This window comes from Microtus pennsylvanicus, chromosome 1 (genome assembly GCF_037038515.1).
Source record: "Microtus pennsylvanicus isolate mMicPen1 chromosome 1, mMicPen1.hap1, whole genome shotgun sequence".
NCBI classification, from domain to species: Eukaryota; Metazoa; Chordata; class Mammalia; order Rodentia; family Cricetidae; genus Microtus; species Microtus pennsylvanicus.
The window spans coordinates 71,817,658-71,831,146 of NC_134579.1; the positions used below are offsets into that span (position 1 = coordinate 71,817,658).

A 13,489-nucleotide genomic window follows, 5' to 3' on the forward strand; every position below is an offset into this window, starting at 1 on the left:
GGTCCACAGCATAAACAAAGGTAACACATCTTTGCCCAGTTAAAATAATATCCCACAACAGGGTCCCATATCGAAATCAGGTGAATTTCCCTCTAGGGTTCCCCACCAGGAAAAGAACAAAAGGTTGTTGGTAGCTCGTGTTTTGCCCACCAACCTCCTGCGTGTTTTGCATTCTACTCCACTTTTGTGTTCATGTGTGATATCGTTTTTCTCCTTTACTAATCGACTTCTGGGAACATGCTGTGGTTTGGCCTCTGGTCTGACTTACCATTTGGGGATGACATTGCTGTATCTCTGAACACGGCTTTGTGGATGGCCTCCGCACCCTGCACAGGGCCAGTTGCCTAGGTACTCAAAACGTGTTCGCCCAGAGGCGTAAAGGAGAGATGGTGAGCTTTGAAACTAAACAGACTGAGCTTAAAAACCAGTTGTGCCACTTACTCTGGGCCTGTCTCTACAGCTTGCAAAACAGGCATAAAAATAGCTTCCTTGCAGGGCTTGGTGACCATTACAGCCGGTGAGGAAGACGGATGTGCCATGTGCTGGTAATGGGGCTGCTGTTACCATTCATTGTTCAAATGATTTATTAGACAGGTGCACAAATAAATGAATGGCAAGCCCTTAAACTGTGATGCCTCGGGGCTATCCACTTTCCCAATGGCAGCCCCTGGAATAGCAGTCTCAACTCAGGCCCGACAAAAAAACCAAAACTGTCCTGGGTACCAGCCCATCCCTACAATCCCCATCCTGCACCTGGGCAGTTTGGCTCATGCTCCCCTCGACTGGAGTCCACTCTAGATTTTTGTGAGTAGCACATAATTCCAAACTTTTAATGTGTGTATGTGGGGGGGGGCTCCATGCTGGTGCTCTACTAAATAAGTTCTTAGATATTACTCATATTTGTTATTCATGAACTCAAATTAGCTCATTACTTAGTTCCCTGGTGGCTCTAATTCAATTATCCCTGAAGTCAAGCTGCCTCTGAAGGCTCCAGAGCTTCTGCTCCCACACTGACAGATGCCTAGAACCCCGTGACCTGGGGGAGACGGTGTTGGTATCATTTCAGTGTCTGTTCTGTTTTGAGTTGTTTGTGGTTTTCAGATATTCTTGTGGCTGCTTTTAAATTCGGAATTTTATAGTTCATTGGACTTCATAACTATCATTTAGTCAGTGACGCCTATTCCGTTAACCCTATTGAAAGTAGTGATATTTGCATCCAGGCTATTTTTAGCCTGTAATTTCCCAGCTACTAGGTTTTAAGACACAAACAAGTTGCAGTTGGAGAGCAACAATGCAAATCCACGCCAAGCAGATACATGTGAAAGTTGCACCCGGAAGTGCTTATAGAACTACTTAACATGGTGGCTCAACAATCACTTTATTATTAATCTGCATAATCATATGCACTGGGAATGCAGACGAGGTTTGGCAGGAACCAGCTGTCTTTTTTTCCGTGATGTTTTTATTAAGGCTGTAAAATTTAAGGGGACTTCTTGTCTGGCACACTCAGCTCATGGCTAAGATGGCTGTTGTGACTCGGTGAACTCTTTGACTGGGGTCTTTGGATTTCATCATCATCTGGGGTTCTTGGCTCACTGTGTGATGGTAAGGCTCACTCTGTCCCTGTCTTCGCTCGTGGTCTCTATGAAGTATCTCCAGCCCTTTGTGGCTGAGCTTCTACAAGGGCAGTTTGGTCATTTCAATAAGACATTTCAACGGAAGCCACTGGCTCTGGTCAAAGTTTCAATCTGATAGTCACAGTGTTCTTTCTACTGCATTCTTGTGGTTAAAGTGGGTCACAGGCACAGTCTAAACTTCAGTGAAATGAACTGAAAAGACCCTAAGATATCGGGAAACGTGGTTAGTGGGAGATACCACTATAACAGATTATTACATAGTGGCAACTCATTGTTGAATCAAGCAACTTAACTACTTAGCACATACTATCAAGTAAGCATAACAAATAACTCAGTTATGTTTGCAAGTTGTAGCTTAAAGTCCTGATGTCCTATAAGTTTATAGGTCATTACTTTAGTATAAAACTGTGTGTCAGTGCATATTTTTATTATGAGATCAGCAACTCCTAATGAAATTATTAAGCAATTTTACTCCAACTTGTGTCTTCTGTTTTTCCTCAATTCCTTATCATTCTATTTTCTCTATGGAGAGATGCAAATAGATACAAGTAGATACGGTAAGAGCTCTTGTTCCATGCAAATCATCACATTTCAAAGAAGTTGAGGACCATTTTTTAAATGATCAGGATCTGAACCTCCTGAAATCAGAGCTAGAAGTAAACTGAAGATTTCTTTTTTTTTTTCTTCCCTGCAGGAATTCAGATTCCTGAAGGAGAGATATTTGGTCAAGTTCATCCAGTGTGATAAGCAATGCAATGGAGAAAAGCTCCAGGTGCTATTGAAGGACAAAGATGTTATTCCTAGCCTGGACCAAGCATTTTAAGGGCCCTTCTTAGCATAGTACTTGAACTGAATACCTAATATGCTAGCTAGTTTTCATGTCAATTTGACTCAAGCTATAGTCATTTTGGAAGAAGGAGTCTCAATTGAGATTAGTCTGTAGGCAAGCCTGTGGGGCATTTTCTTGATTGATGTCCAGTGTGGGAGGGCCCAGCTCACTGTGGGTGGAGACTCCTCTGTGCTGGTGATCCTGGGTACTGTAAGAAAACAGGCTGAGCAAACTTGGGGAACAGGTCAGTAAGCAGCACTCCTCCATGGCCTCTACATCAAAACCTGCTTCCAGGTTCCAGTCTTGAATTCCTTCCCTGACTTTCCTAGATTACAAACTGTAAAATGGAACAAACCCTTTCTTCCCCAAATTTATTTTGGTCATGGTATTTTATTACAACAATAGAAAATCTAACTAAGACAGCCAGGTAGGAGTCAAGGTTGATAAAGAAATAGCAGGAATAGAGGTGGAGAGATGGCTCAGCAGTTAAGAGCACTGGCTGTTCTTCCAGAGGTCCTGAGTTCAATTCCCAGCAACCACATGGAGATTCACAGTGATCGGTAATGAGATCTGGTGCCCTCTTCTGGTGTACAAGCACACATGCAAGCAGAGCACTATATACCTAATGAATCTTCTAAAAGGAAAGGAAGGAAGGGAGGGAGGAAGGGAGGAAGGGCAGGAATAAAAGTGAAAATGGAGGTGGCCATCAAAATGCGGCCTTGTCCCAAGTCTGAGAGAAAAATGTTTATCTCTCTAATCATTTTTTCCTTATAAAAATGGGCTCATTGTGGCTTCATTTTAAGTCATCAGATGCACATAAGTGAACTCCCCCGAAGCGATGTCATCTTCATGCAGTGATGTTTTTAGGAGAGTGAAAGAGAGATGAGGAGGTGTTTGTTCCTGAGTAACTGGGTATGGCTGATTCATTCGAATGAATAGAAAGACCTGAGGTACAATTCAACACACACTGAATTGCCGTCTCCTTTTGACTTATAAATCCCATGCTGACATCTGTACAGAACAAATAGAGTTTGAACCAGTTACAAAATTGCAGAGCTGGAATATGAGTTAGAAACCATTATTTCCACCCCCTCGTTTTATAGACAAGGAAACCGAGGCCTAGGGAGCTGAAACAATTGCTCAAAGCGGTATAGCTTCAATGACATAAAATATTACTCCCTTCCAAGTCAGACAGTATCCAATCTGAGTTTTATTTAGAAAATGCTACTAAATTTTATTCTGTCAGGGAAGACTGCTTACAGAGAAAACAGCCTCGATGAAAAATTATTGGGTTGGTGCTGACAGAGGAATGTGAACTGATGGAGAAAAAGTTGCCCATTATGAACTAGTGATCGCCTATCACAGGGCAGAAGGCAGGGGGTGCCATCCTGTGGGACCCATCCGAGAGTCAAGCCGTGTCTCTGGGCCGAACTTTCCCCAATAGAAATGAAGAACAAACAGGGATGCACCTCTCACTGCGCAGCACGGTTCTGAGCTGTAATGGAGCAATAAGAGCAAGAACATGAACACTTGTTATTACAACAAGCTTGTCTTCACCTCACACAGGGCATTGGCTCCTTCAGGACTCATCCAAACCTGTGAGCCTCCTTCTGTAGTATAATGTTTCTGTCCCACCCAGTCCTGTAATAAAGTTTTTGTAGGAAGCCGCTTGTTAGTTTTCCCGTTTGCCCAGACTCCCTGAAATAATCACACAGAAACTATATTATTTAAATCACTGCTTGGCCAATCACTTGCTAGCTAGCTCTTATATATAGCTAGCTCTTATATATAGTGTTGACCCATTTCCAGTATTTTATGTTTTACCACGAGGCTCACTCCAGCCTGTCTGTCTCTGAAAGTGGCTGCATGGCTTCTCCTTGACTCCACCCCTTTCGCACAGCATTTGGTTTAGTTTTCCCTGTCTAGCTCTGTTCTACCCTATCACAGTCCCCATACAGCTTCTTTATTAACCAATGGTATTCACAGCATACAGAGAATACAGTCCTGTAATTCTCTGCGCATGTCTGCACTGCTCTGTATGCAGCCTGGCTGATAACTAGCTGTTTGGCTATGTGTCTCCATACAAACCCTTGAGCCTCCGAAATATAGAAACACAGTGGTCCATGGAACACAGCTGGGAGAGCAGGCAAATTAGATGAAAAGGCTTTTTAAAGAAACTCTAGAGATTAAGTGGCCTTTTAATCTGGGACTGATTGGGCAGGTGGGTACTGATCTGCTGTGGGAAAAATGTAATTAAAAGGTGTTTCAAGAATAGCAAAGAAAGTCCTGACTGGTCTGTCAGTCACTAACACTTGTTAGGGGATACAATTGCATGATTGGTATTTCGCTAGGGCAGGGAGTAACAGAAAGTGAATTTGCCTGGAACATACAGATGAAAGGATCAAGGAGCTTCTCTCATAGGTGAAGAAACTTCTGGAACTCCAAAGCTGGTTCTTTGTCCTGAAGTTAAAGACCCTCTAAAGAGTTTTAGGCAAGACTATGCTAGAGTATTGCAGTCATACAGGTCCTAAAAGAGGAGGCTCTTTGTGAAGAGATCTCGGGCCATTCATGGAATACACTCTTATGTAAAAACAACATGCAAATGATTTATAATGTGGGATATAAGGCACCTTGCAATTGTTCTCTTGTGCAAAATAAAACCTACAAAAGATGTTGATCATTTTCTGGAGTGTCTTTCAGCCATTTGAAATGCATCTATTGAGAGTTCCCTGTTTAGATCTATACCCCCTTTTTAAATCGGATTATTTGGTATTTTGGTGTCTAGCTTCTTGAGTTCTTTGTATATTTTGGAAATCAATCCTGTGTCAGATGTGGGGTTGGTGAAGATTTTTTTCCCATTCTGTAGGCTGCCATTTTGTCTTGACCATGTCCTTTGCTTTACAGAAGTTTCTCAGTTTCAGGAGGTCCCATTTACTAATCGTTGCTCTCAGTGATTGTACTACTGGGGTTATATTTAGAAAATGGTCTCCTGTGCCAATGCGTTCAAGGCTGCTTTTCACTTTCTCTTCTATGAGGTTCAGTGTGGTTGGTTTTATGTTGAGATCTTTGATTTGGACTTGAGTTTTGTGCATGGCAATAGATAAGGATCTATTTTCATTCTTCTACAGGTCGACATCCAGTTATGCCAGCAACATTTGTTGAAGATGCTTTCTTTTTTTCCATGTATAATTTTAGTTTCTTTGTCAAAAATCAGGTATTCATAGCTGTGTGGATTGATAGCCAAGTCTTTGATTCCATTCAATTGTTCCTCTTGTCTGTTTTTATGCCAATACCAAGCTGTTTTTCATTATTCTGTAGTAGAGTTTGAAGTCAGGGATAGTGATGCCCCCAGAAGTTCCTTTATTTACAGGATTGTTTTGGCTATCCTAGGTTTTTTGGTTTTCCATATGAAGCTGGGTACTTTCGAGATCTGTGAAGAATTTTGCTGGGCTTTTGATGTCTATTGCATTGAATCTGTAGATTGTTTTTGGTAAGATTGCCATTTTTTACTATATTAATCCTACCTATCCAAATACATGGGAGGTCATTTTTCTGATGTCTTCTTCACTTTCTTTTTTCAAAGATTTAAGGTTCTTGTCATACAGGTCTTTTACTTGTTTGGTTAAAGTTACCCCAAGATATTTTATATTATTTGTGGCTATTATAAAGGGTGATGTTTCTCTGATTTCTTTCTCGGCCTATTTATCATCTGTATATAGGGGATGATATACAGATGGTTTCTTTTTAGTTATTCTTGTGTCCTGCTACATTACTGAAGGTTTTTTATCAGTTGTAGGAGTTCCCTGGTAGAATTTTTGGGGTCGCTTATGTATGCTATCATATCATCAGCCAATAGTGAAAGTTTAACTTCTTCCTTTCCGATTTGTATCCCCTTGATCTCCTTTTGTTGTCTTATTGCTCTAGCTAGAACTTCAAATACTATGTTGAGTAGTTATGGAGAGAGTGGACAATCTTGTCTTGTTCCTGATTTCAGTGGGATCACTTTGAGTTTCTCTCCATTTAGTTTGATGCTGGCTGTTGGCCTTCTGTAAATTGCCTTTAATATGTTTATGTATGTTCCTTGTTCTCTCCAAGACCTTTATTATATAGGGGTGTTGAATTTTGTCAAAGGTTCTTTTAGCATCTAATGAGATGGTCATGTAGTTTTTTCTTTCAGTTTGCTTATATGGTGGATTGCATTAATAGATTTTCGTATGTTGAACCATCCCTGCTTCTCTGGGATGAAGCCTACTTGGTCATGGTGGATGATTTTTCTGATGCGTTCTTGGATTTTATTTGCCAGTATTTTACTGAGTATTTTTGCATCAATGTTCATGAAGGAGATTGGTCTGTAATTCTTTTTCTTAGTTGTGTCTTGTGTGGCTTGGGTATCAGGGTAATTGTAGTTTTGTAAAAAGAGTTTGGCAATGTTCCTTCTGTTTCAGTTTTATGGAACAACTTGAGGAGTATTGGTATTAGTTCTTCACTGTAGTTCTTGTAGAATTTTGCACTGAAACCATCTGGCCCTGGACTTTTGTTAGAAGATTTTTGATGACTGTTTCTATTTCCTTGGAGTTTATAAGCCTATTTAATTTGCTTATCTGGTCTTAATTTAATTTTGGTATTTGGTACCTAATAAGAAAATACTAGAAAAAAAACCATACCAAGTGAGGTAACCCAGACCCAGAAAGACGAATATAGTACATACTCACTTATTAGCAGATATTAGACATGAAGCAAAGGATAACCCTCCTACAGTCCACAACCCCAGAGAACCTAGACAACAAAGAGGACCCTAAGGATCCACTTATGAAGAAGAAAAAGACAAGATCTATTGAGTAAATTGGGAGCGTGGTGGGCAGGAGAGAGGTTAGAAGGGGAGACGGAAGGAAGGAGGGGGAGTGGGGGAAAATGTATAGCTCAATAAAACATAGCTTTTCTCAGGCTCAAATCTGTTCCACTCCATAGCTGATGCCATCCTTGGCAGTCATTCTACAGAACTAGCATCTCCAGTAGTCTGGGATTTCCACTGCATTTGAGGCTACACCTTCACCAATGGTCTCTCTTGGCCTCTCTTGAGGGACTCCAGCCCTACCACACAGCACCAAGCCTCAGCTGCTCCGTGACCTGTCTCATTCTAACACATTGCCAAGTTTGGCTGCCAGGATGAGATACAGCCATGGCTACCTTGTGCCACAGTGTCTGTGTGCTGTTCCTGGGGAAATATTCCCAGAAGATTCCTCCTTAATGATACTGATCTCTTCTTAACCACAGCTGATTTCTCAGCCCCAGCTAGCGAGTTATCAATTCTTCCACTGAAGCAAAGATTTTACTTCAGTCGTGCTGGCTTCTTGTCCATCACAGCTGATTCTTCAACTCTGACTGAGCAAAACCACACATTCTTACTTCAAAATATCTCACAAGGGACTGGAGAGATGGCTCAGCAGTTCAGAGCATTGGTTTCTCTTCCAGAAGACCCAGCACCCATATGGCAGCTCATAACACCATTACAGTTACATCCAATGGCCTCTCCTGGCCTCCCTGGGCACTGAATGTACAGGGTGCACAGACATACATGCAGGCAAAACACATAAACACATAAGACAAAATTAAGATTTTTTTTAAAGCACATGAATGACTTTGATAGAGTCTTGCTTCCCTCTGGATCTTCACAAGCCTTGCCTAAATCATCTTCATCTCTTTCCACATTCCTATCTTCCACGTTCCCGCAATAACTCATTAAGCCCTGGACACTCCTCAGTGACTTTTCCATGTCAAAGTTCCAAATCCCAAAAACACCAAGGTCAGATACCCCATAAATCCAGTCCCAATTTCTGTCTTAGTCGGGGTTTCTGTTGCTATGATGAAACACCATGACCAAAAGCATCCTGGGAAGGAAAGGGTTATTTCATCTTACAACTTTTGGGTCCCTCTTCATCACTTGAGGAAGTCAGGCAAGGAACTCAAAGCAGGAACCTGGAGTCAGGAACTGAAGCAGAGGTTATGGAGGAGAGCTGATTACTGGCTTGCTTCCCACGGTTTGGGCTTTCCTATAAAACCTAGGACCTTCAGCCCAGGGGCAATACAGCCTACAATGAGCTAAGCCCTCCCTCATCAATTATTAATCAAGAAAATGCCCCCACAGGCCTGTCTGCTGGCCAATCTGGTGGGGAATGGAGATTACCTTTCCGGATAACTTATAACTTGTCTCAAGATGATTAAAAAACAAAATACCCAAGACAGACAGACAAATAGGCAGACCTGCAAGTATTTACTAGCTCTGCCTTTGATACAACCAAGAAACTATGACACACCTCAGTGAACATACTTACTGTCCAAACCTCCCCTTCAAATGTCCTTCATGTAAAGGAGTCAGGCTCCATGGAGAAGTAGGACTGATGAAATCAAGATGAACTAGAAAAGTTTAATAGCACCAGAAACTAAAAGTGTACCCAAATAATGCAGATATATGTTTACAAAACAGAAACCACTTGGAATGAGCTTCTACTGTTCAGATCTGGGACAATCTGAGAATCCAAACAAAAGAACCCAAGGAGTGAAATAAGAACCTATGACTATAACTAAAATTATTATATTCTAATTCATTGTGCATTTTGACTTAATATATAATCATTTACTACTTAGAGAAATGTATTTATATAGTAATTTATTCATAAGAATATATACTGGGGTATATATTACTATATAGTATATGTAAACACTGTGTGCACTGATATAAATAAATTCCTACATCTGCTGCTATAGATGATGACAAATAATTGGGGAAGGCTCTTCCTACTCTTGATTAATATAAAATGAATGATTAAATTATAAAACCATTATCCTCATAATCATCTAGTCAAGAGTCACTGCCGGGCACTGAAACCAATGAATAAAATTTTGATGAGTAGTTACCAGATTACAGTAACCTGGAGCAGGATGAGATCAAGTTCAGAAACCTGAGGCACACGTGGAACCTTCTCCCAGCTGCTGTCAGCTGACCCTTAGGCCATCTTGCTAAGCGCTGTGTCTGAAACAGAGTGAAAACCTTTCATTCATATATATTTTTTTCACTGACAATTTCACACCTTTACACAATGCAGTTTGATCAGATTACCCTGTAGTATCTCTCCTTATGTCCTTTGATGCCCTGCGTGCCAACAAGTCTCCCTCTTACTTTCATGACTACTTTCTGTGACTTGCTTGAATGACAAAGGTGAAGGGTTAGTTCCTGGAGCATGGGCAACGTGCCAGGAAAGACACCAATGAAGAAAACGGCTCTTGCTCCCCCAGCAGACATTAACTGCCAATAGTCCCTTCACCTAGCACTGACTTATGGCTATAAACATAAATATTTAGAAGGTAGTTGGACAACATGGTAATTCAACAAAACCACAGAGAGAGGTTCCCAACTAGAAAATGGGATCTTCCCAGCATGGGCTTTTGACCAGGTTTATAATCCTGGGCATGAATTTTCTCTTGTGGAGCAGTCCTAAAATCCATTCAGGACGTGTTACTTCTGTCCATACTAATTGTGCCACTCTTGTATCGTTGGGCACATCTTGCCCACCATGGTGTTTGTGTAGTCCACAAGAAGGTAGAACATTTGGTGACAATTCTCCCATAGAGGCTTGCATAGCACCTACTGGCACTATGGACGCTCTCCAACAGAGAAGATGCTCCTGGCTTGTAGTCAGAGGCTGCTTGTTTATTTCCCGGATGTCCAGACTTCCAAAATAATCACACAAAAACTATATTATTTGCAATACTGTTTGACCAATAGCTTAGGTGTATTTCTAGCTAGCTCTTATATCTTAAATTAACCCATCTCTATTAATCTGTGGATCACCACGAGGTCATGGCCTACTGGCAAAGTTTGGGCTCTGGCAGAGCGTCTGTCTCCTGTGTTGGCTACACGGCTTCCCTCTACTCCCCCTACTCTCTCCTCCTCTCTCTGCTTGGAACTCCCACCTTGCCCTATTCTGCTAAGTCACTGACCGAAAGAGCTTTATTTATTAACCAACAAAAGCAATGCACAGACAGACTGACTGACACACACCACTGACTCAATTCTAGATTGCTTTCTTTATGTCCTGCAACCAAAGTACGTGGTGACTTCAGAAATGGGACGTTACTATCTAGTTTTGGCAGGCAACCGAGAGGGACAACAATGACCTAAATTGTCTTGGGGGCTCCTGTGGCCTCCCTGACCAGTAATGCATAATGAAGTGGCATCCTACACCTGGCACTGGCTACTCCCTAATAACCGGTGACTTCTGGGAACAGTATTATTCGCTATGAAAGATACCTCCATTCAAACTTCCTTTTATTATTTTTTTTGTTGTTGATTATGTGTATTGCGTGGGTGGAAGCCATGAGGGCAGCTGAGTGTTGGTTCTCTCCTTCCAGTTCATCCTCAGGACTCGCAGCAAATGCTGTCTCCTGCTGAGCCCTCCCCAGTTAACCCTTCCCTCCCCCAGCATTCACCCCACCTTTCATATCAGATGTTGAGAACAGTCGTTTTTGTTGAATATGGCTGCATTGCAGGAATTGTATTGGAGGAAGAGGACTTATATGTATATTGACCCAATCATAACATCTGATACATTTTCCCAGTTGTATCCTTTTCAAACAGGAAAAAAATTCCAGAATTGAGAAAATCATCTAGAAAATTGTCAAATAATCAATAAGAGGCAGAACCCAGAACTCAAGAGCCTTGCCTTCTGTTTTTTTGTCTGTTTGTTTTTGGTTTTGGTTTTTGGATTTTCAGGGTACCTTTTCTCTGTAGCTTTGGAGACTATCCTGGAAGCAGCTCTTGCAGATCACGCTGGCCTCAAACTCACAGAGATGTGCCTGAGTGCTGGGACTAAAGGCATGGCACCACCATCACCTGGTCACTGCCTTCTGATCTTGCAGTCAGCATCGTTCTAAGTTGCTGTGTGGCTCTGAGTCCTCTTAGCATGCTGGGCTTCGGAGGCGTGCAGAGTAACGAAGTCACAGGGCATTGGTCCGTTTTCTGTTTTGTGTTGTTTGAGGCAGGTTTTAACCTCACACTCCTGCCTTAGCCTCTGGATCCTGGGATCGTAGGCAGGGCCTACCACATAAGGCTTCCAGAAGCATTCTTCAGCAAACGCGTTGGTGGTTCCTGCTTTTTGTTTGGTTTGTTTTCACCCGATTTACTAAGCACTTAGCTTCCTTTTCCTCATCTATTAAATAGAGACAGCAACACAGTCATGTGTTATGGGGACCAGTTCTGAGAACTCAGATCTTAGATGATCCCATCACTGTGCAGACCCAGAGCTGGATGGCACGGGTCGGTTTCTTAAGTGCCCGCCCTAGAACACAGCCATTCTCGTTTCTGTTCACAGAGTGTTATGTGCATGCCTGTGTGGGCTGTGCTTGCCTATGACTGACACGTGGTAGATTATTTCTTTACAGTCTTCACTACAGATAAGTGTGTGGTGAGTTGAGCTAATGCAATATGAAAGCTAGACTGTTTGAGTTCCACTGTAATCTCTCGGGACCACCACTGGATATTCAGTCTATGTAGCATGAACATAACTGTCCTTAACATACATGCAATATGAGTACTAGATTAGGTCACGTGTTAAAGCACATGACACAGTATCAAATGAGCCTGTTTTAAAGGAAGTGGTGGTAATTGTTCAGCTCACTAGCAGGATTTTAAAAGCCATTGCTTGCTTTTGACTGTCCATCGGGGACTAGAGCCTCCAGAGGTCCCAGGAAAGATTCGTGTGTAGGCAATTGAACACCCTGAAGGATTTTATTAGCCGGAGAGCTGTGATCTGGCCGGCCATGGGCAAGAGCAAAGCAGAGGAAAGAGAGCAATCATTGGCTAGGGGAGGAGCAGCAGGAAGAAATGACAGGCCCTGGGTTCCGGAGAAGACTGTGGTAGGGAGGAGGGAGCATAGGACAGACAGCACAGCCCAGACTGCTGGCTGGATTGAACAGGAGGGAAGGTGGAGAGTTGAGACTGGGCCTCAGCCTGTGGCCTGCTCCCTGACTCTTCGGAGTGATGGCAGTATGGCTGAGAAGCAGGAGGAAGGCACTGGCAGGTGCTGGCTGGAGGGAATTCGGAATATCTAAGAGATGGTTGAGGAGTCATAGCCCAGTACAGGATCTGAACATCTCTGGACATTGAGATCTAGACCGCGGATGGGCTCAGTGCTAGGGAGTCCCTGAAGCCATGCAGGAATAGAGTTCCGTAGGGAATGGAGGCAGGCTGAGGAGAGACAACAGTGCTCCGAGCTGGCAAAGGGAGATGAAGGAGTCTAAAGGCAGCAGCTCTCAGGAAGACGTGAGATTCGAGATGAGGGTTTGCTGCCAGGAAACAGGATGTACCCCAAGAGAACAGAGCTCAGAGGGATTGGGAAAGACCTGTGAGTTTTGAATTTGTGACCTTCAGAGGAGCAGATGTTGAAAATGAATCCAGACTGCCTTATTAGAAAAGAGGGATCACTGTGAATGAGTCCAGAGATGCAGGCAGCTCAGCCCCTGGCCACCTCACACCACCGTTCTTTCTTATGGTGGTAGACTGTCAGTCTGGTGGGATAGTTCGGCCCTCCAGAGCAGGCCTGCACCAGCCATGCCTACACATTACAGTAGGGAATCTTACATGTGTATCCCTTTTGGGACCTCCTTCCTGTATTGCTAACACACTTGGGCCTCCTCAGACTGGCCTTGAAGTTAGCCCCGGAGTAGACCATACAGCATTAGCCCTCAGCTTTATCCTTTCGTAATATCAGAACCAGTTTCTTTCCATACCCTTCCATCACACCGAAGGTTTTCCAACTTGTTTCTATCCTTGACCCAGAATAAAATAGTCCGATATGTGCAGTGTGCACATGTGGGTATAACTTAAAGAAACGTCTCATGAGATGTAACTTTCTGCCGTGAGAACACTTGTGTTTCCGACATTCTCCCTTTACACCCTAATCTGTCTCATTCTTTAGATGCTGCTCCCGGCCCACCGTGTTGATTTTGTCACTCATAAACTGACTTA

General features: G+C 42.7%; 1 protein-coding gene across 6 annotated transcripts in view; it reads left to right on the plus strand.

Moving 5' to 3' along the window:
- Dgkg (diacylglycerol kinase gamma) overlaps positions 1-13,489 on the plus strand; it is a 207,806-nt gene that overhangs the window by 31,754 nt on the left and 162,563 nt on the right. The window lies entirely within an intron of this gene.